The sequence below is a fragment of the Panthera pardus genome, unplaced genomic scaffold, assembly GCF_024362965.1.
Source record: "Panthera pardus isolate Hobbes unplaced genomic scaffold, ASM2436296v1 HiC_scaffold_328, whole genome shotgun sequence".
Classification (NCBI taxonomy): domain Eukaryota; kingdom Metazoa; phylum Chordata; class Mammalia; order Carnivora; family Felidae; genus Panthera; species Panthera pardus.
This window is the reverse complement of record NW_026526908.1, coordinates 798534-822235: the sequence shown is the minus strand read 5'-3', so window position 1 is coordinate 822235 and position 23702 is coordinate 798534. Positions and strand designations below refer to the sequence as shown.

The window sequence follows — 23702 nt, the reverse complement described above, 5'->3', positions numbered from 1 at the left end:
AGGGAGATGGGTCAGCTCTGGGCTAGATGGGGGACCTGTATTAAGAAGAGCACTTGTTGCGATGAGCACTGGGTGTTGTATGTAAGGGATGAATCACTGAATTCTACTCACGAATCCGAGAATGCACTGTATGTCAACTAAGACTTAAATTTAAAAAATAAATAAAGCTGTAACAAGAGATGAAGACGAACACTATCTCATACTAAAGGGGACAACCAAACAAGAAGATCCAATGACTTTAAATTTTGATGCCCCAAACATGCAACCAGCAAGTATATAAAACATTTAACAACAACCATAAAAGAACTCATTTATAATAATATAACGATGTTAGAGGACTTTAACACATAACTCACATCGATGGACAGAACCTGTAAATAGAAAATCAACAAGGAAACAATGGCTTTGAATGACACACTGGACCAGGTGGGTTTAACAGATATATTCAGAACACTCCATACTAAAATGACAGAGTACACATTCTTTTCAAGTGCACATGGGGCATTCTCCGTAACTGATCATATTCTAGGTCACAAAGCAGGCCTCAACAGGTATCCAAAGACAGAGATCAGACCAAGCATTTTTTTCTGACCACGAAGCTAAGAAACTTGAAGTTAACCACGTGAGCGTGCACACACACACACACACACACACACACACACACACACACACACACACTAAGGGGGAAAGGCCACAAATAAAGGGAGGTTAAATAACATGCTACCAAATGAATGGGTCAAACAGGAGATCAATGAGAAAATACACTGAATCTAATGAAAATGAAAATACACTGGTAAAAATATTTGGAATGCGGCAGAAGCAGTCTATGATGGAAGTATATAGCAGTACAAGCCTACCATAAAGAGCAAGAAAAATCCCAAACAATCCTAACTTATAACTAAAGGAATGAGAAGAACAGCCGAAGGAAGGAAATAATAGAGATTACGGCAGAAATAAGGAATATAGAAACCAAAAAGACACTAGACCAAATCAATGAAACCAGGGGCTGGTTCCTTGAAAACAGTAATCAACATGAAAACCTCCTAGGCATACTTTTCACAAAGAAGAAGGAAAGGACTCAAATAAAATCACAAATAACACAGGAGAAATAACAGTCAACACCACAAAAATACAGTTAGAAGATAATATTATGAAAATCTATATGCAAGAAATTGGACACTCTGAGAAAAATGGAACAATTCCTAGAAACACACAAACTACCAAAACTGAAATGGGAAGATACATAAAATCTGAAAACAGAAAGAAATCAAATCAGTAATAAAAAAAATTTCCCACCAACACAAGAGTTCAGGGCCAGATGGCTTCACTAATGAATTCTACCATCCATTTAAGGAAGAGATAATATGTATTCTTCTTGAATTATTACAAAAATAAAAAATAAAAAAAGAAGGAAAACTTACAAATTCATCTTATGAGGCCATCATTACGCTGATACCAAAACCAGTTAAAGCCTCCACTAAAAATGAAAACTGCCGGGGCTCCTGTGTGGCTCAGTGGGTTTAGTGTCCAAATCTTAATTTTGGATTAGGACATTATCTTGCAGCGCATGGGTTCGAGTCCAACGTTGGACCCTGTGCTGACAGTGTGGAGCATGGCCAGGATTCTCCCTCTCCCTGTCTCTCTGCCCCTCCCTCACTTTTATGTACTCTATGTCTCTAAGTAAATAAATACTTTGAATATGTTAAAAAATTTTTAAATAAAACTACAGACCTATATCCTGATGAATATGTATGCATAAATCCACATCAAAATACCTTCAAATTAAAGTCAATAATACATTAATAGAATCATTTACCATAATCAAGTGGGATATATTCCCGGACTGCAAGGGTGGTTCCACATTCACAGATCAATCAACATGATGCACCACAGTGATAGAAGAAAGGATAAGAACAATATGATGCTTTCAAGACATGCAGGAAAACGATTTGACAAAATGTCACGTCCATTCACGATAAAACCCCCTAGCAAGTATATTGGTACTCAACCTACCTGCACATAATAAAGGCCATCTATGAAAAACCCACAGCTCATCTCATCCTCAATGGGGAAAAATTGAAATTTTTCTTCCAAGGTCAGGGACAAGACAGGGATGATCCCTCTCACCACTGTTATTCCACATAGTACTGTAAGTTATAGCCACAGCAATCAGACAACAAAAAGAAATAAGAAGCATCCAAACTGGCAAGGAAGAAATAGAACTTTCACTATTTGGAAATGACATGATGCTCTCTATAGAAAACATGAAAGATTCCCCTCAAAATTGTTAGAATTGATACATGAATTCAACAAATCAAAATATACAGAAATCAATGTACATAAATCTATTGCATTTCTGTAGACAAATAATGAATTAACAGAAAGAGAAAGTAAGGGGTCAATCCCATTGACAGGTGCACCAAATACCCCAAGATACCTGGAATAAACCTAACCAAAGAGGTAAAAGATCTGTACTCTAAAGGCTTTGAAACACTGATGAAAGAAATGGAAGAGGACGCAAAGAAAAGGAAATACATTTCATGTTCCCGGATAGGAAGAACAAAATACTGTTAAAAGGTCTACACTCCACAAAACAATCTACACATGTAATGAAATCCCTATCACACAAACAAAACATTTGTCACAGAACTAGGACAAATAGTCCCAAAATATGTATGGAGTGACAAAGACCCCAAACAGCCAAAAGAAATCGAAGACCAAAACTAAAGCTGGAGACATCACGCTTCTAGACTTTAGGTTATATTACAAAGCTGTACTGAACAGAACAGTATGGTACTGGCAACCAACAACAACAAAAACATAGACGCAGAGACCAATAGAATGGAAACCCAGGCATGAACTCATACATATATGGTCAATTAATTCTCAACAAAGCAGGAAAGGATATCCAATGGGTAAAAAAAGATACTCTTGGGACACATGTGTGTCTCCACAGCGTGTGACTGTGGATTCAGCTCCAACCATGATCTCAGGACAGTGCAGAGCATGCGTGGGATTCTCTCTCTCCATTTCTCTCTGACCCTCTTCTGCATGTTCTCTCTCTCTCTCTCTCTCTCTCTCTCTCAAAAATAAATACATGAACTTAAAAAAAGTCTCCTCAACATGTGGTTTTGGAAAAACTAGACAGCAACCTGCAAAACAAAACAAAAACACAAACGGACCACTTTCTTACAACATACACAAAAATAAATCCAACATGAATAAAGAACTATGTGTGAAACCTGAAACCATAAAAATCCCAGAGGATACCTAACACAGGCAGTATCTTATTTGACATTGGCTGTACAAACATCTTTGTAGATATATCTCCTGAGGTAAGGGAAACACAAGCAAAAATAATGGGACTTCATAAAAATAAAAAGCTTCTGTCACAAAGGAAATAATCAACAAAACTAAAACACCTACAGAATAATATTTGTAAACGACATCTGATAAAGGTTTACTGTCCAAAATATATAAAGTTATACAGCACCCAAAAAATGAGAAATCCAATTAAAAATGGGCAGATGACACGAATGGACATTTTCCCAAGGTGACATAAACATAGCCAAGAGACACATGAAAAGATGCTCAGCATTACTCGTCTTCAGGGAAATACAATTCAAAAGTACAATGAGATAACACGTCACATCTGTGAAAATGACTAAAATCAATGAATGATGAGACAGCAGGTGTTGGCAAGGATGTGGGGAAAGAGGAACCCTCTTGCATTGTGGGAAGGAATGCAAACTGGTGCAGCCACTCTGGAAAACAACATGGAGATTCGTCAAAAAAAAAAAAAATGGAAATAGAACTATGTTACGATCCAGCAATTTCACTACGAGGTATTTACAGAAAGAATACAAAAATAATTCTTCAAAGGGATACATGCACCATGAGTTTACAGCAGCATTTTCTACAAAAGCCAAATTACGGAAACTGACCAAGCATCCATCAACTGATGAATAAACTGAGATGTAGTATATGGAATGTAATATTATTTAGCCATAAAAACATGAAATCTTGTCATTTTCCACGAGGTGGATGGAGAGAATGTTATGCTGGGTGAAATAAGCCTGTCAGAGAAACACAAATACCAGATGATTTCACTAACACATGGAAATGAAACAAAACAAGTTGGGGGGGGAGGAGACAGTGACAAACACTCTTAACTAGAAAACAACCTGAGGGGTTCCACAATGAGGTGGGGGAATGGATGAAACAGCTTCTGGGGATTACGAAGTGCACCTGGGATGAGCACCAGGTGACGCATGGAAGTGTTGCTCTACATTGTACACCTGAAACTAATATTACACTGTATGTTTACTAAGTGCAATTTAAAGTAATAGATATCAGAAGGTTAAGACACCTACCTACGGGGTTTTCTGTAGTTTTCAATCACTTCATTAGGTTGGAAAAATAACCATAAATTTTTTAAAAAAGCATGTATGTTGTGGGGGACAGTTTGTGCCCTTACCTCGGTCACTGGTTCCAGCAGGACTCGGAAAGTGGGTCACAGCTCATTCTTCTAGAAGGTCCTGAGACAAACATTTCGTGTATTCAAGTCCTAATGGAATGCAGCTCCCGTTCTTCTGAATTTCTGTCAGGGTTTCTTCCCGGAAACAAGCCTGAATCTGGAAGAAACCATCGACTGTATCTATGAGGTGATGTCGTGGAACACTGCAATCCACAAGTCCTTTAATAAAATACGACTTGTTCAAATACTGTCCAGGAAGTTGAGGAATGAAACACGGGAACAACCCAGAAAATGCAAGGGCCTATGCTGTTTTGCAACCATCATGCCCAGGGAAGCCACCCAGCGCCCCCTCCTCAGCACTCAGTACAACAAGGCAGCTTCTCTCTGGCGACTCAGGAGATGCCAAGTTGCTGCAAAGCTCCCAAGGTCTCCCCTGGGGCGGGCGGCAGAACCCGCTCGAAACACAGCTCTGCTCTCTGTCCTGAGACAGTGGTAGAGGCCCTGTGTCCTCTGGGAGCAGCAGCAGCCCTTCCTGCTCTGAAGTGCCCTGGGTCAGAAAAGCTGATGGTGCGCCCTCTGCTGGCCATCACTGCCTAGGCAGAGGAGGCCGCCCCTCCGGGTCTGTGGTGCTTGAGCTCTCTCTGCTGGCTACCATGGGAATTCCTGCAAAGTTGAAGGCCTTGGTCGCTCAGCTGAGGGACTGAAGGTGCTCTGGGCAACTCCGCCTGTTCTCCACAATGGGAAGGGTCTTAGTGACAGGGCCTGGGACACAAAGAAACCTTTTCCTTCTCCTTTTTTTTGAGTGAAGAATGAAACAGAATTTATTAACATAATGACATCATTTGTAATGTTTTAAGCAATGTCCACAGAAAAATAGACGGCCAATTTACACATGCTGAGCAAGTAATTGTGTTTACCACCAGAGTATTTAGGTTAGATAAAGAATTGACACCTTTGAGAGAGAGATAACTGCTTCCAGCTATGGAACGAATGAGTCCTAGGGATACAAGAGATAGCCAATCGAATAGAGTTAATCCTGTAATAATACTGTTGCATGCTTTCACTTGTGCTGAAGGACAACATAATTTATAGACATATGGAATGACTACAATGTATGCCTAAAACTAATACAACAAATGTGTGAAGAATATTTCAATGAAAAGTTGACATCCTTTTACATTTAAAAATAAAACTCTAAGAAGAGGGAAAGAAGGAAATTATAATGATAAAAGGTATAATCCAACGAAAGATACAACAATTGTAAACATACATGTGCTCAACTTGAGAGAATTCAATACACAAAACACTGAAAACCTAAAGTAAAGAATTGATACTCATACATACATAGAAGAGCACTTTAACACTGCAAAGACATCAAGGGAGATATCATTCCACCAGAAAATATACATTTGTACATTTTCTAATAACAGCATGCACATGGGTTCCAGAATTGATGAAGAAATACTCGACATGGAACGTGGAATATCACCATGTCATTTCCAAAGCGAGGCGGCAGCTGCACGAGAGGATTCCTGAAGCCTACAGTAAGGGTGGCACATACATATGTCTAGCCTTGGAACCCATAGAATAATCTTGACCGGCACACACCCTTGTGACTCCACTCAGCCCTTTGGGGATACACGTGCTCTGCTCTGGGGTAACAACCCGGAGCCTCCAGGGAGCTAACCCTAAACCTAATGGTAACCCTAACCAGAATACTCACGCTACACCTAACCCTATATATCACACTAACTTTACAACAGATCCATGTCAGAATATGTGCCCTCATTTCAGCCTTCCATGGAATTCAAAACACTGATGTTGCTTCGACACTAGCGACTTTCCTGGACCGAACCATAAACCTCTGACAACATCACGTGGCTGGGGTCCAGAAGCAGTAAAGGGTCACTCGGAATGGAACGTGGAACCTCACCATATCATTTCCCAGGCCCGGCTGCAGCTGACCGAGAGGATTCCTGAGGCTTAACCTACAGGGGGCCATACATTTGTGTGAAATTGGAAGCCAAAGACTGTTCTTGATTGGCACCCTCCCTGTACCCTCTACTCAGACCTTCGGGGAGACCACTGCACAACTGTGGGTTCAACGCCTGGAGCCTCCTGGGACCTATCCCTAACCCTAACCGTACCCCAAACCGGGACCCTCCACCGCAACCTAAGCCTGCCTCGGACCCTAACCCTGCAATGGAGCCGCGTTCTGGCATGGGCCCTCACTTCAGCCCTCGAGGGAGATCACGAGACTGGAGTCGATTCAGCCCTGGCGACGTCCCTGGACCAAACCCTAACCCTAGCTAAGGCTCCCTCCCCATGGGGACCCCATGCCAAAGTCTGACAAGACCACGCGCCTGGGGTCCAGAGGCGGTGCAGGCTGACTCGGCATGGAAGCTGCAAGCTCACCATATGGTTTCCCAGCCTGCCTGCAGCTGCCGAGAGGATTCCGGAGGCCTCCTCGACCAGGGGCCCAATCACGTGTGTGACCTTGGCAGTCAAAGACGGATCCTGACCCGCACGGTCCCTTGTGCCCTCAACTCAGGCCTTCGGGGAGACCACTGCCCTGCTGTGGGTTGGGCGCCTGGCGCCTCCTGGGACCTAACCCTCACCCTAACCGTACCCTGAAACGGGACCCTCCACCGCAACCTAAGCCTGCCTCGAACCCTAACCCTGCAATAGAGCCGCCTTCTGGCATGGGCCCTCACTTCAGCCCTCGAGGGAGATCACGAGACTGGAGTCGATTCAGCCCAGGCGACGTCCCTGGACCAAACCCTAACCCTAGCTAAGGCTCCCTCCCCATGGGGACCCCATGCCAAAGTCTGACAAGACCACGCGCCTGGGGTCCAGAGGCGGTGCAGGCTGACTCGGCATGGAAGCTGCAAGCTCACCATGTGGTTTCCCAGGCCCGTGTGCAGCTGTCCGAGAGGATTCCGGAGGCCTCCTCGAACAGGGGCCGATCGACGTCTGTGGCCTTGGCAGACAAAGACGGATCCTGACCGGCACGGTCCCTTGTGCCCTCAACTCAGGCCTTCGGGAAGACCACTGCCCTGCTATGGGTTCGGCGCCTGGAGACTCCTGGAACCGAACCCTAACCCTAACCCCACACCGAACGGGGACCCTACACCGAAACCTAAGCCGGCCTCGACCCCTAACACTGCATTTGAGCCGCCTTGCTGCATGGGCCCTCACTTCAGCCCTCGAGGGACATCACGAGACCGGAGTCGCTTCGGCCCTGGCCACGTCCCTGGACCGAACCCTAACCCTAGCTAAGGCTCTCTCCCCAAGAGGACCCAATGCCAACGTCTGACAACACCACGCGCCTGGGGTCCGGAAGAGGTGCAGGCTGACTCGGCATGGAACCTGGAAGCTCACCATGTCGTTTCCCAGGCCCGGCTGCGGCTGCCGAGAGGATTCCGGAGGCCTCCTCGACCAGGGGCCCAATCACGTGTGTGGCCTTGGCAGCCAAAGACGGATCCTGACCGGCACGGTCCCTTTTGCCCTCAACTCAGCCCTTCGGGGAGACCACTGCCCTGCTGTGGGTTGGGCGCCTGGAGCCTCCTGGGACCTAACCCTAACCATAACCGTACCCCGAACCGGGACCCTCCACCGCAACGTAAGCCTGCCTCGAACCCTAACCCTGCAATGGAGCCGCCTTCTGGCATGGGCCCTCACTTCAGCCCACGAGGGAGATCACGAGACTGGAGTCGATTCAGCCCTGGCGACGTCCCTGGACCAAACCCTAACCCTAGCTAAGGCTCCCTCCCCATGGGGACCCCATGCCAAAGTCTGACAAGACCACGCGCCTGGGGTCCAGAGGCGGTGCAGGCTGACTCGGCATGGAAGCTGCAAGCTCACCATGTGGTTTCCCAGGCCTGTGTGCAGCTGACCGAGAGGATTCCGGAGGCCTCCTCGAACAGGGGCCGATCGACGTCTGTGGCCTTGGCAGCCAAAGACGGATCCTGACCGGCACGGTCCCTTGTGCCCTCAACTCAGGCCTTCGGGAAGACCACTGCCCTGCTGTGGGTTCGGCGCCTGGAGCCTCCTGGGACCTAACCCTAACCCTAACCCCACACCGAACGGGGACCCTCCACCGAAACCTAAGCCGGCCTCGACCCCTAACCCTGCACTTGAGCCGCCTTGCTGCATGGGCCCTCACTTCAGCCCTCGAGGGAGATCACGAGACCGGAGTCGCTTCGGCCCTGGCCACGTCCCTGGACCGAACCCTAACCCTAGCTAAGGCTCTCTCCCCAAGAGGACCCAATGCCAACGTCTGACAACACCACGCGCCTGGGGTCGGGAAGAGGTGCAGGCTGACTCGGCATGGAACCTGGAAGCTCACCATGTCGTTTCCCAGGCCCGGCTGCAGCTGCCGAGAGGATTCCGGAGGCCTCCTCGACCAGGGGCCCAATCACGTGTGTGGCCTTGGCAGCCAAAGACGGATCCTGACCGGCACGGTCCCTTGTGCCCTCAACTCAGCCATTCGGGGAGAACACTGCCCTGCTGTGGGTTGGGCGCATGGAGCCTCCTGGGACCTAACACTAACCCTAACCGTACCCCGAACCGGGACCCTCCACCGCAACGTAAGCCTGCCTCGAACCCTAAACCTGCAATGGAGCCGCCTTCTGGCATGGGCCCTCACTTCAGCCCTCGAGGGAGATCACGAGACTGGAGTAGATTCTGCCCTGGCGACGTCCCTGGACCAAACCCTAACCCTAGCTAAGGCTCCCTCCCCATGGGGACCCCATGCCAAAGTCTGACAAGACCACGCGCCTGGGGTCCAGAGGCGGTGCAGGCTGACTCGGCATGGAAGCTGCAAGCTCACCATGTGGTTTCCCATGCCCGTGTGCAGCTGACCGAGAGGATTCCGGAGGCCTCCTCGAACAGGGGCCGATCGACGTCTGTGGCCTTGGCAGCCAAAGACGGATCCTGACCGGCACGGTCCCTTGTGCCCTCAACGCAGGCCTTCGGGAAGACCACTGCCCTGCTGTGGGTTCGGCGCCTGGAGCCTCCTGGGACCTAACCCTAACCCTAACCCCACACCGAACGGGGACCCTCCACCGAAACCTAAGCCGGACTCGACCCCTAACCCTGCACTTGAGCCGCCTTGCTGCATGGGCCCTCACTTCAGCCCTCGAGGGAGATCACGAGACCGGAGTCGCTTCGGCCCTGGGGACGTCCCTGGACCGAACCCTATCCCTAGCTAAGGCTCTCTCCCCAAGAGGACCCAATGCCAACGTCTGACAACACCACGCGCCTTGGGTCCCGAAGAGGTGCAGGCTGACTCGGCATGGAACCTGGAAGCTCACCATGTCGTTTCCCAGGCCCGGCTGCAGCTGCCGAGAGGATTCCGGAGGCCTCCTCGACCAGGGGCCCAATCACGTGTGTGGCCTTGGCAGCCAAAGACGGATCCTGACCGGCACGGTCCCTTGTGCCCTCAACTCAGCCCTTCGGGAAGAACACTGCCCTGCTGTGGGTTGGGCGCCTGGAGCCTCCTGGGACCTAACCCTAACCCTAACCCCACACCGAACGGGGACCCTCCACCGAAACCTAAGCCGGCCTCGACCCCTAACCCTGCACTTGAGCCGCCTTGCTGCATGGGCCCTCACTTCAGCCCTCGAGGGAGATCACGAGACCGGAGTCGCTTCGGCCCTGGCCACGTCCCTGGACCGAACCCTAACCCTAGCTAAGGCTCTCTCCCCAAGGGGACCCAATGCCAACGTCTGACAACACCACGCGCCTGGGGTCCGGAAGAGGTGCAGGCTGACTCGGCATGGAACCTGGAAGCTCACCATGTCGTTTCCCAGGCCCGGCTGCAGCTGCCGAGAGGATTCCGGAGGCCTCCTCGACCAGGGGGCCAATCACGTGTGTGGCCTTGGCAGCCAAAGACGGATCCTGACCGGCACGGTCCCTTGTGCCCTCAACTCAGGCCTTCGGGAAGACCACTGCCCTGCTGTGGCTTCGGCGCCTGGAGCCTCCTGGGACCTAACCCTAACCCTAACACCACACCGAATGGGGACCCTCCACCGAAACCTAAGCCGGCCTCGACCCCTAACCCTGCACTTGAGCCGCCTTGCTGCATGGGCCCTCACTTCAGCCCTCGAGGGAGATCACGAGACCGGAGTCGCTTCGGCCCTGGCCACGTCCCTGGACCGAACCCTAACCCTAGCTAAGGCTCTCTCCCCAAGGGGACCCAATGCCAACGTCTGACAACAACACGCGCCTGGGGTCCGGAAGAGGTGCAGGCTGACTCGGCATGGAACCTAGAAGCTCACCATGTCGTTTCCCAGGCCTGGCTGCAGCTGCCGAGAGGATTCCGGAGGCCTCCTCGACCAGGGGCCCAATCACGTGTGTGGCCTTGGCAGCCAAAGACGGATCCTGACCGGCACGGTCCCTTGTGCCCTCAACTCAGCCCTTCGGGGAGACCACTGCCCTGCTGTGGGTTGGGAGCCTGGAGCCTCCTGGGACCTATCCCTAACCCTAACCGTACCCCGAACCGGGACCCTCCACCGCAACGTAAGCCTGCCTCGAACCCTAACCCTGCAATGGAGCCGCCTTCTGGCATGGGCCCTCACTTCAGCCCTCGAGGGAGATCACGAGACTGGAGTCGATTCAGCCCTGGCGACGTCCCTGGACCAAACCCTAACCCTAGCTAAGGCTCCTTCCCCATGGGGACCCCATTGCAAAGTCTGACAAGACCACGCGCCTGGGGTCCAGAGGCGGTGCAGGCTGACTCGGCATGGAAGCTGCAAGCTCACCATGTGGTTTCCCAGGCCCGTGTGCAGCTGACCGAGAGGATTCCGGAGGCCTCCTCGAACAGGGGCCGATCGACGTCTGTGGCCTTGGCAGCCAAAGACGGATCCTGACCGGGACGGTCCCTTGTGCCCTCAACTCAGGCCGTCGGGAAGACCACTGCCCTGCTGTGGGTTCGGCGCCTGGAGCCTCCTGGGCCCTAACCCTAACCCTAACCCCACACCGAACGGGGACCCTCCACCGAAACCTAAGCCGGCCTCGACCCCTAACCCTGCACTTGAGCCGCCTTGCTGCATGGGCCCTCACTTCAGCCCTCGAGGGAGATCACGAGACCGGACTCGCTTCGGCCCTGGCCACGTCCCTGGACCGAACCCTAACCCTAGCTAAGGCTCTCTCCCCAAGAGGACCCAATGCCAACGTCTGACAACACCACGCGCCTGGGGTCGGGAAGAGGTGCAGGCTGACTCGGCATGGAACCTGGAAGCTCACCATGTCGTTTCCCAGGCCCGGCTGCAGCTGCCGAGGGGATTCCGGAGGCCTCCTCGACCAGGGGCCCAATCACGTGTGTGGCCTTGGCAGCCAAAGACGGATCCTGACCGGCACGGTCCCTTGTGCCCTCAACTCAGGCCTTCGGGAAGACCACTGCCCTGCTGTGGGTTGGGCGCCTGGAGCCTCCTGGGACCTAACCCTAACCATAACCGTACCCCGAACCGGGATCCTCCACCGCAACGTAAGCCTGCCTCGAACCCTAACCCTCCAATGGAGCCGCCTTCTGGCATGGGCCCTCACTTCAGCCCTCGAGGGAGATCACGAGACTGGAGTCGATTGAGCCCTGGCGACGTCCCTGGACCAAACCCTAACCCTAGCTAAGGCTCCCTCCCAATGGGGACCCCATTGCAAAGTCTGACCAGACCACGCGCCTGGGGTCCAGAGGCGGTGCAGGCTGACTCTGCATGGAAGCTGCAAGCTCACCATGTGGTTTCCCAGGCCCGTGTGCAGCTGACCGAGAGGATTCCGGAGGCCTCCTCGAACAGGGGCCGATCGACGTCTGTGGCCTTGGCAGCTAAAGACGGATCCTGACCGGCACGGTCCCTTGTGCCCTCAACTCAGGCCTTCGGGAAGACCACTGCCCTGCTGTGGGTTCGGCGCCTGGAGCCTCCTGGGACCTAACCCTAACCCTAACCCCACACCGAACGGGGACCCTCCACCGAAACCTAAGCCGGCCTCGACCCCTAACCCTGCACTTGAGCCGCCTTGCTGCATGGGCCCTCACTTCAGCCCTCGAAGGAGATCACGAGACCGGAGTCGCTTCGGCCCTGGCCACGTCCCTGGACCGAACCCTAACCCTAGCTAAGGCTCTCTCCCCAAGAGGACCCAATGCCAACGTCTGACAACACCACGCGCCTGGGGTCGGGAAGAGGTGCAGGCTGACTCGGCATGGAACCTGGAAGCTCACCAGGTCGTTTCCCAGGCCCGGCTGCAGCTGCCCAGAGGATTCCGGAGGCCTCCTCGACCAGGGGCCCAATCACGTGTGTGGCCTTGGCAGCCAAAGACGGATCCTGACCGGCACGGTCCCTTGTGCCCTCAACTCAGACCTTCGGGGAGACCACTGCCCTGCTGTGGGTTGGGCGCCTGGAGCCTCCTGGGACCTAACCCTAACCCTAACCGTACCCCGAACCGGGACCCTCCACCGCAACGTAAGCCTGCCTCGAACCCTAACCCTGCAATGGAGCCGCCTTCTGGCATGGGCCCTCACTTCAGCCCTCGAGGGAGATCACGAGACTGGAGTCGATTCAGCCCTGGCGACGTCCCTGGACCAAACCCTAACCCTAGCTAAGGCTCCCTCCCAATGGGGACCCCATTGCAAAGTCTGACCAGACCACGCGCCTGGGGTCCAGAGGCGGTGCAGGCTGACTCTGCATGGAAGCTGCAAGCTCACCATGTGGTTCCCAGGCCCGTGTGCAGCTGACCGAGAGGATTCCGGAGGCCTCCTCGAACAGGGGCCGATCGACGTCTGTGGCCTTGGCAGCCAAAGACGGATCCTGACAGGCACGGTCCCTTGTGCCCTCAACTCAGGCCTTCGGGAAGACCACTGCCCTGCTGTGGGTTCGGCGCCTGGAGCCTCCTGGGACCTAACCCTAACCCTAACCCCACACCGAACGGGGACCCTCCACCGAAACCTAAGCCGGCCTCGACCCCTAACCCAGCACTTGAGCCGCCTTGCTGCATGGGCCCTCACTTCAGCCCTCGAGGGAGATCACGAGACCGGAGTCGCTTCGGCCCTGGCCACGTCCCTGGACCGAACCCTAACCCTAGCTAAGGCTCTCTCCCCAAGAGGACCCAATGCCAACGTCTGACAACACCACGCGCCTGGGGTCGGGAAGAGGTGCAGGCTGACTCGGCATGGAACCTGGAAGCTCACCAGGTCGTTTCCCAGGCCCGGCTGCAGCTGCCCAGAGGATTCCGGAGGCCTCCTCGACCAGGGGTCCAATCACGTGTGTGGCCTTGGCAGCCAAAGACGGATCCTGACCGGCACGGTCCCTTGTGCCCTCAACTCAGGCCTTCGGGAAGACCACTGCCCTGCTGTGGGTTGGGCGCCTGGAGCCTCCTGGGACCTAACCCTAACCATAACCGTACCCCGAACCGGGACCCTCCACCGCAACGTAAGCCTGCCTCGAACCCTAACCCTGCAATGGAGCCGCCTTCTGGCATGGACCCTCACTTCAGCCCTCGAGGGAGATCACGAGACTGGAGTCGATTGAGCCCTGGCGACGTCCCTGGACCAAACCCTAACCCTAGCTAAGGCTCCCTCCCAATGGGGACCCCATTGCAAAGTCTGACCAGACCACGCGCCTGGGGTCCAGAGGCGGTGCAGGCTGATTCTGCATGGAAGCTGCAAGCTCACCATGTGGTTTCCCAGGCCCGTGTGCAGCTGACCGAGAGGATTCCGGAGGCCTCCTCGAACAGGGGCCGATCGACGTCTGTGGCCTTGGCAGCTAAAGACGGATCCTGACCGGCACGGTCCCTTGTGCCCTCAACTCAGGCCTTCGGGAAGACCACTGCCCTGCTGTGGGTTCGGCGCCTGGAGCCTCCTGGGACCTAACCCTAACCCTAACCCCACACCGAACGGGGACCCTCCACCGAAACCTAAGCCGGCCTCGACCCCTAACCCTGCACTTGAGCCGCCTTGCTGCATGGGCCCTCACTTCAGCCCTCGAAGGAGATCACGAGACCGGAGTCGCTTCGGCCCTGGCCACGTCCCTGGACCGAACCCTAACCCTAGCTAAGGCTCTCTCCCCAAGAGGACCCAATGCCAACGTCTGACAACACCACGCGCCTGGGGTCGGGAAGAGGTGCAGGCTGACTCGGCATGGAACCTGGAAGCTCACCAGGTCGTTTCCCAGGCCCGGCTGCAGCTGCCCAGAGGATTCCGGAGGCCTCCTCGACCAGGGGCCCAATCACGTGTGTGGCCTTGGCAGCCAAAGACGGATCCTGACCGGCACGGTCCCTTGTGCCCTCAACTCAGCCCTTCGGGGAGAACACTGCCCTGCTGTGGGTTGGGCGCCTGGAGCCTCCTGGGACCTAACCCTAACCCTAACCGTACCCCGAACCGGGACCCTCCACCGCAACGTAAGCCTGCCTCGAACCCTAACCCTGCAATGGAGCCGCCTTCTGGCATGGGCCCTCACTTCAGCCCTCGAGGGAGATCACGAGACTGGAGTCGATTCAGCCCTGGCGACGTCCCTGGACCAAACCCTAACCCTAGCTAAGGCTCCCTCCCCATGGGGACCCCATGCCAAAGTCTGACAAGACCACGCGCCTGGGGTCCAGAGGCGGTGCAGGCTGACTCGGCATGGAAGCTGCAAGCTCACCATGTGGTTTCCCAGGCCCGTGTGCAGCTGTCCGAGAGGATTCCGGAGGCCTCCTCGAACAGGGGCCGATCGACGTCTGTGGCCTTGGCAGCCAAAGACGGATCCTGACCGGCACGGTCCCTTGTGCCCTCAACGCAGGCCTTCGGGAAGACCACTGCCCTGCTGTGGGTTCGGCGCCTGGAGCCTCCTGGGACCTAACCCTAACCCTAACCCCACACCGAACGGGGACCCTCCACCGAAACCTAAGCCGGCCTCGACCCCTAACCCTGCACTTGAGCCGCCTTGCTGCATGGGCCCTCACTTCAGCCCTCGAGGGAGATCACGAGACCGGAGTCGCTTCGGCCCTGGCCACGTCCCTGGACCGATCCCTAACCCTAGCTAAGGCTCTCTCCCCAAGAGGACCCAATGCCAACGTCTGACAACACCACGCGCCTGGGGTCGGGAAGAGGTGCAGGCTGACTCGGCATGGAACCTGGAAGCTCACCAGGTCGTTTCCCAGGCCCGGCTGCAGCTGCCCAGAGGATTCCGGAGGCCTCCTCGACCAGGGGCCCAATCACGTGTGTGGCCTTGGCAGCCAAAGACGGATCCTGACCGGCACGGTCCCTTGTGCCCTCAACTCAGGCCTTCGGGGAGACCACTGCCCTGCTGTGGGTTGGGCGCCTGGAGCCTCCTGGGACCTAACCCTAACCCTAACCGTACCCCGAACCGGGACCCTCCACCGCAACGTAAGCCTGCCTCGAACCCTAACCCTGCAATGGAGCCGCCTTCTGGCATGGGCCCTCACTTCAGCCCTCGAGGGAGATCACGAGACTGGAGTCGATTCAGCCCTGGCGACGTCCCTGGACCAAACCCTAACCCTAGCTAAGGCTCCCTCCCAATGGGGACCCCATTGCAAAGTCTGACCAGACCACGCGCCTGGGGTCCAGAGGCGGTGCAGGCTGACTCTGCATGGAAGCTGCAAGCTCACCATGTGGTTTCCCAGGCCCGTGTGCAGCTGACCGAGAGGATTCCGGAGGCCTCCTGGAACAGGGGCCGATCGACGTCTGTGGCCTTGGCAGCTAAAGACGGATCCTGACCGGCACGGTCCCTTGTGCCCTCAACTCAGGCCTTCGGGAAGACCACTGCCCTGCTGTGGGTTCGGCGCCTGGAGCCTCCTGGGACCTAACCCTAACCCTAACCCCACACCGAACGGGGACCCTCCACCGAAACCTAAGCCGGCCTCGACCCCTAACCCTGCACTTGAGCCGCCTTGCTGCATGGGCCCTCACTTCAGCCCTCGAGGGAGATCACGAGACCGGAGTCGCTTCGGCCCTGGACACGTCCCTGGACCGAACCCTAACCCTAGCTAAGGCTGTCTCCCCAAGAGGACCCAATGCCAACGTCTGACAACACCACGCGCCTGGGGTCGGGAAGAGGTGCTGGCTGACTCAGCATGGAACCTGGAAGCTCACCAGGTCGTTTCCCAGGCCCGGCTGCAGCTGCCCAGAGGATTCCGGAGGCCTCCTCGACCAGGGGCCCAATCACGTGTGTGGCCTTGGCAGCCAAAGACGGATCCTGACCGGCACGGTCCCTTGTGCCCTCAACTCAGCCCTTCGGGGAGAACACTGCCCTGTTGTGGGTTGGGCGCCTGGAGCCTCCTGGGACCTAACCCTAACCCTAACCGTACCCCGAACCGGGACCCTCCACCGCAACGTAAGCTTGCCTCGAACCCTAACCCTGCAATGGAGCCACCTTCTGGCATGGGCCCTCACTTCAGCCCTCGAGGGAGATCACGAGACTGGAGTCGATTGAGCCCTGGCGACGTCCCTGGACCAAACCCTAACCCTAGCTAAGGCTCCCTCCCCATGGGGACCCCATGCCAAAGTCTGACAAGACCACGCGCCTGGGGTCCAGAGGCGGTGCAGGCTGACTCGGCATGGAAGCTGCAAGCTCACCATGTGGTTTCCCAGGCCCGTGTGCAGCTGTCCGAGAGGATTCCGGAGGCCTCCTCGAACAGGGGCCGATCGACGTCTGTGGCCTTGGCAGCCAAAGACGGATCCTGACCGGCACGGTCCCTTGTGCCCTCAACTCAGGCCTTCGGGAAGACCACTGCCCTGCTGTGGGTTCGGCGCCTGGAGCCTCCTGGGACCTAACCCTAACCCTAACCCCACACCGAACGGGGACCCTCCACCGAAACCTAAGCCGGCCTCGACCCCTAACCCTGCACTTGAGCCGCCTTGCTGCATGGGCCCTCACTTCAGCCCTCGAGGGAGATCACGAGACCGGAGTCGCTTCGGCCCTGGCCACGTCCGTGGACCGAACACTAACCCTAGCTAAGGCTCTCTCCCCAAGAGGACACAATGCCAACGTCTGACAACACCACCCGCCTCGGGTCGGGAAGAGGTGCAGGCTGACTCGGCATGGAACCTGGAAGCTCACCAGGTCGTTTCCCAGGCCCGGCTGCAGCTGCCCAGAGGATTCCGGAGGCCTCCTCGACCAGGGGCCCAATCACGTGTAGGGCCTTGGCAGCCAAAGACGGATCCTGACCGGCACGGTCCCTTGTGCCCTCAACTCAGGCCTTCGGGAAGACCACTGCCCTGCTGTGGGTTGGGCGCCTGGAGCCTCCTGGGACCTAACCCTAACCCTAACCTTACCCCGAACCGGGACCCTCCACCGCAACGTAAGCTTGCCTCGAACCCTAACCCTGCAATGGAGCCGCCTTCTAGCATGGGCCCTCACTTCAGCCCTCGAGGGAGATCACGAGACTGGAGTCGATTGAGCCCTGGCGACGTCCCTGGACCAAACCCTAACCCTAGCTAAGGCTCCCTCCCCATGGGGACCCAATGCCAATGTCTGACAAGACCACGCGCCTGGGGTCCAGAGGCGGTGCAGGCTGACTCGGCATGGAAGCTGCAAGCTCACCATGTGGTTTCCCAGGCCCGTGTGCAGCTGTCCGAGAGGATTCCGGAGGCCTCCTCGAACAGGGGCCGATCGACGTCTGTGGCCTTGGTAGCCAAAGACGGATCCTGACCGGCACGGTCCCTTGTGCCCTCAACGCAGGCCTTCGGGAAGACCACTGCCCTGCTGTGGGTTCGGCGCCTGGAGCCTCCTGGGACCTAACCCTAACCCTAACCCCACACCGAACGGGGACCCTCCACCGAAACCTAAGCCGGCCTCGACCCCTAACCCTGCACTTGAGCCGCCTTGCTGCATGGGCCCTCACTTCAGCCCTCGAGGGAGATCACGAGACCGGAGTCGCTTCGGCCCTGGCCACGTCCCTGGACCGAACCCTAACCCTAGCTAAGGCTCTCTCCCCAAGAGGACCCAATGCCAACGTCTGACAACACCACGCGCCTGGGGTCGGGAAGAGGTGCAGGCTGACTCGGCATGGAACCTGGAAGCTCACCAGGTCGTTTCCCAGGCCCGGCTGCAGCTGCCCAGAGGATTCCGGAGGCCTCCTCGACCAGGGGCCCAATCACGTGTGTTGCTTTGGCAGCCAAAGACGGATCCTGACCGGCACGGTCCACTTGTGCCCTCAACTCAGGCCTTCGGGAAGACCACTGCCCTGCTGTGGGTTGGGCGCCTGGAGACTCCTGGGACCTAACCCTAACCCTAACCGTACCCCGAACCGGGACCCTCCACCGCAACGTAAGCCTGCCTCGAACCCTAACCCTGCAATGGAGCCGCCTTCTGGCATGGGCCCTCACTTCAGCCCTCGAGGGAGATCACGAGACTGGAGTCGATTCAGCCCTGGCGACGTCCCTGGACCAAACCCTAACCCTAGCTAAGGCTCCCTCCCCATGGGGACCCCATGCCAAAGTCTGACAAGACCACGCGCCTGGGGTCCAGAGGCGGTGCAGGCTGACTCGGCATGGAAGCTGCAAGCTCACCATGTGGTTTCCCAGGCCCGTGTGCAGCTGTCCGAGAGGATTCCGGAGGCCTCCTCGAACAGGGGCCGATCGACGTCTGTGGCCTTGGTAGCCAAAGACGGATCCTGACCGGCACGGTCCCTTGTGCCCTCAACGCAGGCCTTCGGGAAGACCACTGCCCTGCTGTGGGTTCGGCGCCTGGAGCCTCCTGGGACCTAACCCTAACCCTAACCCCACACCGAACGGGGACCCTCCACCGAAACCTAAGCCGGCCTCGACCCCTAACCCTGCACTTGAGCCGCCTTGCTGCATGGGCCCTCACTTCAGCCCTCGAGGGAGATCACGAGACCGGACTCGCTTCGGCCCTGGCCACGTCCCTGGACCGAACCCTAACCCTAGCTAAGGCTCTCTCCCCAAGAGGACCCAATGCCAACGTCTGACAACACCATGCGCCTGGGGTCGGGAAGAGGTGCAGGCTGACTCGGCATGGAACCTGGAAGCTCACCAGGTCGTTTCCCAGGCCCGGCTGCAGCTGCCCAGAGGATTCCGGAGGCCTCCTCGACCAGGGGCCCAATCACGTGTGTGGCCTTGGCAGCCAAAGACGGATCCTGACCGGCACGGTCCCTTGTGCCCTCAACTCAGCCCTTCGGGGAGAACACTGCCCTGCTGTGGGTTGGGCGCCTGGAGCCTCCTGGGACCTAACCCTAACCCTAACCGTACCCCGAACCGGGACCCTCCACCGCAACGTAAGCCTGCCTCGAACCCTAACCCTGCAATGGAGCCGCCTTCTGGCATGGGCCCTCACTTCACCCCTCGAGGGAGATCACGAGACTGGAGTCGATTGAGCCCTGGCGACGTCCCTGGACCAAACCCTAACCCTAGCTAAGGCTCCCTCCCCATGGGGACCCCATGCCAAAGTCTGACAAGACCACGCGCCTGGGGTCCAGAGGCGGTGCAGGCTGACTCGGCATGGAAGCTGCAAGCTCACCTTGTGGTTTCCCAGGCCCGTGTGCAGCTGTCCGAGAGGATTCCGGAGGCCTCCTCGAACAGGGGCCGATCAACGTCTGTGGCCTTGGCAGCCAAAGACGGATCCTGACCGGCACGGTCCCTTGTGCCCTCAACTCAGGCCTTCGGGAAGACCACTGCCCTGCTGTGGGTTCGGCGCCTGGAGCCTCCTGGGCCCTAACCCTAACCCTAACCCCACACCGAACGGGGACCCTCCACCGAAACCTAAGCCGGCCTCGACCCCTAACCCTGCACTTGAGCCGCCTTGCTGCATGGGCCCTCACTTCAGCCCTCGAGGGAGATCACGAGTCCGGAGTCGCTTCGGCCCTGGGGACGTCCCTCGACCGAACCCTATCCCTAGCTAAGGCTCTCTCCCCAAGAGGACCCAATGCCAACGTCTGACAACACCACGCGCCTTGGGTCCCGAAGAGGTGCAGGCTGACTCGGCATGGAACCTGGAAGCTCACCATGTCGTTTCCCAGGCCCGGCTGCAGCTGCCGAGAGGATTCCGGAGGCCTCCTCGACCAGGGGCCCAATCACGTGTGTGGCCTTGGCAGCCAAAGACGGATCCTGACCGGCACGGTCCCTTGTGCCCTCAACTCAGCCCTTCGGGGAGAACACTGCCCTGCTGTGGGTTGGGCGCCTGGAGCCTCCTGGGACCTAACCCTAACCCTAACCCCACACCGAACGGGGACCCTCCACCGAAACCTAAGTCGGCCTCGACCCCTAACCCTGCACTTGAGCCGCCTTGCTGCATGGGCCCTCACTTCAGCCCTCGAGGGAGATCACGAGACCGGAGTCCCTTCGGCCCTGGCCACGTATCTGGACCGAACCCTAACCCTAGCTAAGGCTCTCTCCCCAAGGGCACCCAATGCCAACGTCTGACAACACCACGCGCCTGGGGTCCGGAAGAGGTGCAGGCTGACTCAGCATGGAAACTGGAAGCTCACCATGTCGTTTCCCAGGCCCGGCTGCAGCTGCCGAGAGGATTCCGGAGGCCTCCTCGAACAGGGGGGCAATCACGTGTGTGGCCTTGGCAGCCAAAGACGGATCCTGACCGGCACGGTCGCTTGTGCCCTCAACTCAGGCCTTCGGGAAGACCACTGCCCTGCTGTGGCTTCGGCGCCTGGAGCCTCCTGGGACCTAACCCTAACCCTAACCGTACCCCGAACCGGGACCCTCCACCGCAACGTAAGCCTGCCTCGACCCCTAACCCTGCACTTGAGCCGCCTTGCTGCATGGGCCCTCACTTCAGCCCTCGAGGGAGATCACGAGACCAGAGTCACTTCGGCCCTGGCCACGTCCCTGGACCGAACACTAACCCTAGCTAAGGCTCTCTCCCCAAGGGGACCCAATGCCAACGTCTGACAACACCACGCGCCTGGGGTCCGGAAGAGGTGCAGGCTGACTCGGCATGGAACCTGGAAGCTCACCATGTCGTTTCCCAGGCCCGGCTGCAGCTGCCGAGAGGATTCCGGAGGCCTCCTCCACCAGGGGCCCAATCACGTGTGTGGCCTTGGCAGCCAAAGACGGATCCTGACCGGAACGGTCTCTTGTGCCCTCAACTCAGACCTTCGGGGAGACCACTGCCCTGCTGTGGGTTGGGAGCCTGGAGCCTCCTGGGACCTAACCCTAACCCTAACCGTACCCCGAACCGGGACGCTCCACCGCAACGTAAGCCTGCCTCGAACCCTAACCCTGCAATGGAGCCGCCTTCTGGCATGGGCCCTCACTTCAGCCCTCGAGGGAGATCACGAGACTGGAGTCGATTGAGCCCTGGCGACGTCCCTGGACCAAACCCTAACCCTAGCTAAGGCTCCCTCCCCATGGGGACCCCATGCCAAAGTCTGACAAGACCACGCGCCTGGGGTCCAGAGGCGGTGCAGGCTGACTCGGCATGGAAGCTGCAAGCTCACCATGTGGTTTCCCAGGCCCGTGTGCAGCTGTCCGAGAGGATTCCGGAGGCCTCCTCGAACAGGGGCCGATCGACGTCTGTGGCCTTGGCAGCCAAAGACGGATCCTGACCGGCACGGTCCCTTGTGCCCTCAACTCAGGCCTTCGGGAAGACCACTGCCCTGCTGTGGGTTCGGCGCCTGGAGCCTCCTGGGACCTAACCCTAACCCTAACCCCACACCGAACGGGGACCCTCCACCGAAACCTAAGCCGGCCTCGACCCCTAACCCTGCACTTGAGCCGCCTTGCTGCATGGGCCCTCACTTCAGCCCTCGAGGGAGATCACGAGACCGGACTCGCTTCGGCCCTGGCCACGTCCCTGGACCGAACCCTAACCCTAGCTAAGGCTCTCTCCCCAAGAGGACCCAATGCCAACGTCTGACAACACCAGGCGCCTGGGGTCCGGAAGAGGTGCAGGCTGACTCGGCATGGAACCTGGAAGCTCACCATGTCGTTTCCCATGCCCGGCTGTAGCTGCCGAGAGGATTCCGGAGGCCTCCTCGACCAGGGGCCCAATCACGTGTGTGGCCTTGGCAGCCAAAGACGGATCCTGACCGGCACGGTCCCTTGTGCCCTCAACTCAGCCCTTCGGGGAGATCACTGCCCTGCTGTGGGTTGGGCGCCTGGAGCCTCCTGGGACCTAACCCTAACCCTAACCGTACCCCGAACCGGGACCCTCCACCGCAACGTAAGCCTGCCTCGAACCCTAACCCTGCAATGGAGCCGCCTTCTGGCATGGAGTCGCTTCGGCCCTGGCGACGTCCCTGGACCAAACCCTAACCCTAGCTAAGGCTCCCTCCCCATGGGGACCCCATTGCAAGGTCTGACAAGACCACGCGCCTGGGGTCCAGAGGCGGTGCAGGCTGACTCGGCAGGGAAGCTGCAAGCTCACCATGTGGTTTCCCAGGCCCGTGTGCAGCTGATCGAGAGGATTCCGGAGGCCGCCTCGAACAGGGTCCGATCGACGTGTGTGGCCTTGGCAGCCAAAGACGGATCCTGACCGGCACGGTCCCTTGTGCCCTCAACTCAGGCCTTCGGGGAGAACACTGCCCTGCTGTGGGTTGGGCGCCTGGAGCCTCCTGGGACCTAACCCTAACCCTAACCGTACCCCGAACCGGGACCCTCCACCGCAACGTAAGCCTGCCTCGAACCCTAACCCTGCAATGGAGCCGCCTTCTGGCATGGGCCCTCACTTCAGCCCTCGAGGGAGATCACGAGACTGGAGTCGATTCAGCCCTGGCGACGTCCCTGGACCAAACCCTAACCCTAGCTAAGGCTCCCTCCCCATGGGGACCCCATGCCAAAGTCTGACAAGACCACGCGCCTGGGGTCCAGAGGCGGTGCAGGCTGACTCGGCATGGAAGCTGAAAGCTCACCATGTGGTTTCCCAGGCCCGTGTGCAGCTGACCGAGAGGATTCCGGAGGCCTCCTGGAACAGGGGCCGATCGACGTCTGTGGCCTTGGCAGCCAAAGACGGATCCTGCCCGGCACGGTCCCTTGTGCCCTCAACTCAGGCCTTCTGGAAGACCACTGCCCTGCTGTGGGTTCGGCGCCTGGAGCCTCCTGGGACCTAACCCTAACCCTAACCCCACACCGAACGGGGACCCTCCACCGAAACCTAAGCCGGCCTCGACCCCTAACCCTGCACTTGAGCCGCCTTGCTGCATGGGCCCTCACTTCAGCCCTCGAGGGAGATCACGAGACCGGAGTCGCTTCGGCCCTGGCCACGTCCCTGGACCGAACCCTAACCCTAGCTAAGGCTCTCTCCCCAAGAGGACCCAATGCCAA

The 23702-nt window shown here is 57.1% G+C and overlaps 1 long non-coding RNA gene across 1 annotated transcript in view; it reads right to left on the bottom strand.

Annotated features, from left to right (window-relative positions):
• Positions 1 to 4477: 4477 nt before the first annotated feature.
• Positions 4478 to 23702, bottom strand: part of LOC109261223 (uncharacterized) — a 241818-nt gene continuing 222593 nt past the window's right edge. The window contains exon 2 of the long non-coding RNA XR_008419044.1: positions 4478 to 4634. This is a non-coding gene — a long non-coding RNA (uncharacterized LOC109261223). The remainder of the gene's footprint in view (positions 4635 to 23702) is intronic.